Raw genomic sequence first — 6383 nt, 5'->3', positions numbered from 1 at the left:
ACCACGTTTTTGCGAGAACAAAACGAAATTTAACCCTTACTAGAAATAGCATTTATATCCTTTAAGAAATTCTTTTGAGGCAATTATGGATTTAACTTGGTCATTAAAGAAGCTTTACGATTCACATTCACGGCGTTTCGCAATCTTTCGTTAGTTACTGCTAACAGTTGAAAAGCACCTAAACTTTGCGTGTCACATTAAACATAGAAATGTGTTGTGTGTAGGGGTTACTCGTTTTGAGAGCACTTGTTAAACCAAACAAAAATGTCTCGTTATTTGGTAAAATTTCAAGTATGTTTGCACATTATAATTTCTCACTTATGTTATACTTTACTCAAAATTGCTTTTTTAAGTTATTAACAGTCTGACATTACTAATATGGGCACAGTAGGCCTATGGGTTGTTTCGCCCCTTAGTTTAGTAACAGTCTGACAGCTGTACTCTAAACTAAGGGATTTTTACGAAAATTTTGAGAAGAGAAACTAACTGTGGCTTGTTTAAAATTGGGAAATATTAGCGCAACATTTTATATTTTACCTTTCAAGTAAAATATGTTTCTATGTTCAATGACGAACTGTTTCTGAATATCTACCAATTTTTTCTATAGCTTTGGAGAATTTAACGGTTTGAAAATTCTACGAAAATAAAAGTTAAATACTTGCAACTTATCTTTGTAAAGAAGGGTTTTTTGATATATTTTGATAAATATATAAAGATAAATAGATAAAAATATTAATACTGATAGAAAAAGATCAATAGATAGATAAATAAATGTTAAGAAATAGATACATATCTAAATAAATACATAGATGGATGTTCAAAAAAGGAAAATATTCTCGAACTTCATAGACACATGTACGTTGATAGATATAGACAGATTATGGATAAATAAAAAATATAAATAAGAAAATAGATAGATAGACCTCTGACCCAGACTTTGTAACCCACAAATTAGTCCGACTCCGACTCCACTACTCCAAATCCAATTCCGGAGTCCTAGTTCTTACTGTGAAATAAGGATTGTTGAGATAATTTACTTTTATTTTCATTCTAAAGTTTTAATGGGCATTTGTTTTATTTTTGGCAACGGGAAATAAAAGTAAATTCGGAGTGCTTTATTTTTAACAGAAAAAAAGAGCTGTGCAGACAATTTATTATTTTATTTTAGGAAAATTATTTATTTATTAAAAAACTTTATTAATTATTTGCTTATTTTCTAAAGTACGCTTTTTTTTGAGCAATGACGAACTGCTATTCATCGCCACTTGACCGTTTTTGATGTTTCCTCCATCTTTATATAGAGTTAAGTGTGAGCTTGGATTTGAGTTTTTTGAAAGTTATTTAAGTATAGATTTAGATTATCACAGATAACTTTTTTGTGTTTAATTACGTAAGTAAATATGTGATGAGTATGTGTGCATAAACACTGTCTTTGACGAAACCTCATAAAAAAATCACATGGGGTTAAGTTTGGCAATCTGGCTGACCAACCTAAAAAGGGTAAATCATCATCATCTGCAGGGTCAATCCAGCGTGGTGTAATGTCAATGGCACAGCGAAAGGGTGTGTGTGGGAGGGGGCCAAAAACTGGTTGCCCCCCTCCCACTGGCTAAAAACTGAATTTTAAAATTGTTGACAATCCTAATACAGTAGCTAATACACGTGTAAGGACTGTCTGAAAAAAAAAAAAAAAACCACCAGAAGGAATTTCTGGCTGCGCTAGGACGGAACGTGCACGTGTAGTTACTTGCTTTCAAAAAACTTTCACAGTTTATTTTTATGAATCATTTATAGTGCTAAGTGTAATAGTTTATGAAATATAAGTTTTTAAAGTCGGGATATTCTTTAATGCTAACCCAGTATTTCAATTCCCAATTTAATAGAAAACGAATACTCCTGATGAAAACGTTGCCTTTGTTACGCTCAAGAATGGTGTGCGTTTGAAACGATTTAACTGGATTTGCATTTTACCAGTAAGCCTTCTGTCTCTTTTCCCACAAGTTTCGCGAAGAAAGGAATAGGGGAAAACTTTGTAATTAATTCCCCCATAAAGACTATTAAGTCAGCTCCCACGATTTTCTCGAACAAACAGCGTTGTTTCATTCGCGCAAGCACTTAGAAAGAGTTCGAAGGCGAGTCATTCTAAATTAAGTCCATTCACACATTACTACCTCTCAAAGCAGTAAGAATGAGAGTAATTAGAACACGGCGGAGTTGTAATCTTTTTGCTCATTTCCAATTCTTTATCGCGATTAATTCGTTTATCTCTTATTGCGATCATTACACATAAGAATCTCAAGCTTGGTTTTCTTAATACAGCTTTAGATTAACTTGCATGAATGCACAAAGTAAGCAATGTCGAAGTTTTACTTTTATATATAGTGCATGTTATATTTTATTGATTTTTATTATTCTTGCTTATCCACGTTTAATGAGCTGCTACCAATATATATTTTGCTTTCTTTGTTTGTGATACAAGCAATTAGCAAAGTAATTTTAGTGATTGCAATTTTACTACTGACAACAGCCATTTCCATGAACCAATAACTTTGTACGGTTCATTTAACTTTATTTTAACCCTAGCTGAGGGTAGTTAAACTGTCACCACCTGAATTGACCCTCTCTACAGATGGAAGGCAATATATAACGTGGTTCGCCAGGCCATGAGATGAACTGTTAGCTACAACCTTTAACCCCGGTTGCAATATGGTCATGTCATATTCTTTTCAGTATGGTTACCACATGTTGGATTTAGGTTGCATATCCTGGTCCGACGAGAGCCTTTAGGCTATACTGACCAGCAACAGTTATGCCATGGAATTTTTGCACCCTCCTCTTTTCTCATCCGTGTTTGGGATCGGCATTGGCGGAATTTATTGTTCCAGTTTATCCATATCTAATAAGCTGCTCAAAATATATATTTTACTTTCTTTGTTTGTGGTGCAAACGATCAGCAACGCAATTGTAGTGATTTCTATTTGAATATTGGCAAACAGCAATTATCTTAAACCAGTAACGTTTTACAATTCCCATAACTTAATTTTAATTCTAACCACAGTTGTTTAGTCCCGTCTGAACCAGGAGCTGAGTAGGTTAAGAGCATTGCTGTGGAGTCGAAGGAAAGTTGATCAGCACCAGTTTTGACTCCTAAGGAATTTTAGAGGATTTGACTCGAATTCCACAATTTTGACTCTGCAGCCCGGGTTAAGAGCTTTGTTCTTCCATGATCTGAAAATGTGCTTATCTTTTGTCTGACAAATATTTTTTTTCCAAACAAAAGATCGGAAACTTTTATTTCTGAAAAGTTCAAAATTTAAATATGGTAATAAAACGATTTAAACCTTTTTGATTCGAAAAAAAAATCAAGACTTATATTCGTTAATTGTATTTTCTTATGAACTATATTTGGAATCAATCGTACTTCCACCAAACGCACATTTATTTAGAAGCACCACGTTTTGAACAAGTTGTTCAAATATTATTGTAAAATAATATGAAAAACCAAACCCAGTGGCACGATAGCCCATGGGGTCAAGGCTACTGTGCCTAAATTGTCGGTTGATTCCAAAGTATCAGGACAATTGACATAGCAAAGTACATAGCATTTTGTGCTTTAAAGGATATTTTTTAACCTGTGTCGGTATAAATAATAATAGGAACGTAAAAACGCGACCAGGAAGAATTTAAAAATAAATGAATAACGTTTCCTGAATGGATAGTACAAAGGAGAAGTATTCACAGAAATATATTTTGGATGCAAATGCAAGAAGATGTAGGGGAGGTAAGTTGTTACATTCGAATTTAAAAATAACGCCAGGAGAAATTGACTTTCCTTGCAGTAGATGATAACACTCACCCATCTGCATTCCCTGACGACCACTGGAGTTGTTGCAGTCAGTAGCATGGAGAGTGCTCAAGGAAAACGGTTTTTTCTTTTTGCTTTTATTTTTCGATTTGTGACGAAACCGTTGCAGATAACGAATTCATTTCTGCGCCACGTGAAAGCCTACATTTTTAGGCAACTGCTAACATAATTAAAAGTTTTGTACAAAGGTATAATACCAGTAATATGTGCCAAGAACTAAAGTGGCGTCGTATGAGGCAAGTTGTTACAATTCTGTTAGGGTTAGTTGTTACAAGTAACAACTTGCCCCACGCAAGTTTTAATTTAATATTGTGTTTTCTTTTTAAATGTGATATGGCGGGGGACTATAAAAACAAGACGGACAGGGGCAAAACACTTAAAGAAACATACCTGCATGTGGGTAAAGAAGTAATTGCAGGTAGTTCATTACGAAAGGCAGCCGATGAATTTCATGACGCTAAAGAGATTCTGTAGTAAGATGAAAAATGCTACTGGTGGTAAGTCTTATTTCTGATCTGTTTTATTGCATGATTTAATTCATATAAAGTACTGTAGTTGGATGACAATAGTAATAAAAGTAATAATTCTTATCTCTTTCATTCTATGATTAATTTATTGTTAATATGTATGTTTGAATAAATAATAATAATAATAAATAATGTATTATTGGAATGTAGGTCTTTCTCCAACGCTGCAGGAGTGCAGAAGTGAAGACGGTTTGCAAGCGGAAACCATAGGTCAGCGCCACTTTAACAGATACACCAGTAAAAAATGTTTTGCAAGCCGAAGCTGGAAAACAAAAATCTGTGAAAAGGAAATTGTGCCTAACAAACACAAAGGCAAAAAAAAAAAAAAAAAAAAAAAAAAAGTGCGTCCAAACAGTGCGTTCTTCGGATGAAGATATGAAGACTGGTTCTGCATATAGTGCTCTAAACCGTACTCAGAATCCAAAAAATCAACTAAACGGCTTCAATGTCGTAATTTTGACCAATGGGCACATGACCGATGTCCTAAGTTTGATAAATTATATGCTTGAGAAAATTGTAATTCGCGGGCAATGATGATGATGATGATAGTTTATTAGAATAAGTCATTAATGAAGTAAATTTGTAAAGTCAAAAAGTTTTTGATTTTTAGCGTGGTTAAGTATTTTTAAAATTTAACAGAATAAACCAGAAAATGTGTAAAATTCATTTCATCACTAAAATATATCTCATGTAACAACTAACCAACAATTAACCCCATTTACTGTAACAACATGCCCCGTGGTGGGTTAAGTTGATACAATCTACATCTATTCAAAAACCTTGAAATATTTTGGAGTAGTGGCTTCTAATCATTTTAAAAAAAATATGTTATGAATCGTAAACAATCTAGATGCATTTTAAAGTTTCACGCGTGTAAATAATTTAAATAGTTTAGCGTGAAAAAAATATTGAAAAAAATTGTAACAACTAACCTCGGTCTCCCCGAATTTAACAGAAAAATAATATACATATATGCACCAATAAATAAATAAGCAATATTGACTAAATAACCCATTGTTTAGAGTTTGAATAAAAAAGGGTTACACATATGCATTTCTTTTTTTTTCTTTCTACTGAGCCATTACTGAAAAATAGGTCTTAGTGCAGCAGTAATGAAGGTAATGTTTTTTTTTTATTCAACTTTAAAACACCTGTGTGCTTTATTTTGACTTAAAAGCTTCTTGTCACATTCTTTTGAGTTAATTAGTAAACAAAAAGAGAGATTACAGCTAAAAAGGATAAAAAAGACATACTGTGTTTAAGTACTAAGTCTTTTGTGTGTACGAATAATCAGTAGTGATTAACATAATTAAAGATAAGGATTATTGCATAGACAAAAAATTCCTTTACACAGAAAAAAAAAGCCTTCAATGCAAACACTTTTTTTTTTTGCTAAAATAGTTTATTGGAGCAAATTTAGAAACAATGCGATGATTTGTTTTTTTGCTGAAATGAACGCCTTAAGTTTGATTACTTTATGATCATAGATATGGAAAAAATAAATTTTGTAAAGTTTACGCGGAGAGACAATTTGTTTTTATTTCGCACTCTATTAGCAAAATTATAATTTATTACTCTTTTCCTCTGTCTTGAATAATTCATAATTATTTCCTTTATACGGAATTTTTATACAGATATTATTTTTTGGTTTTCCATAATTTTAAAATGTTTTATCAGCACATTTAGTTAAACAACTCTTTTCAGAAAATTATCAATAGAATCGGGTTTGAATAGTGATTTATTTCTCTCAGTTTATTTCAAGTGTGTTGTTTTAATTTTTATTATGGTTTATGCTCCAGGATTTGTTGTTCAGCATTTTAAAAACCAAAAATAAAATACGCTACTCAACATGAACTCTTATGTAGCAAAATTTGCATTTCCCTCAACTGAAATCATATTCATAATTTATTTAACTGAATTCATGGGACATATGACATACTTAGCCTAGTGTTTAGTTCTAAATTCGTTTCCCTATCTATCTTAATAATATA

The sequence above is a fragment of the Uloborus diversus genome, chromosome 7 (assembly GCF_026930045.1).
Source record: "Uloborus diversus isolate 005 chromosome 7, Udiv.v.3.1, whole genome shotgun sequence".
NCBI lineage: Eukaryota > Metazoa > Arthropoda > Arachnida > Araneae > Uloboridae > Uloborus > Uloborus diversus.
This window is presented reverse-complemented; position numbering follows the sequence as displayed.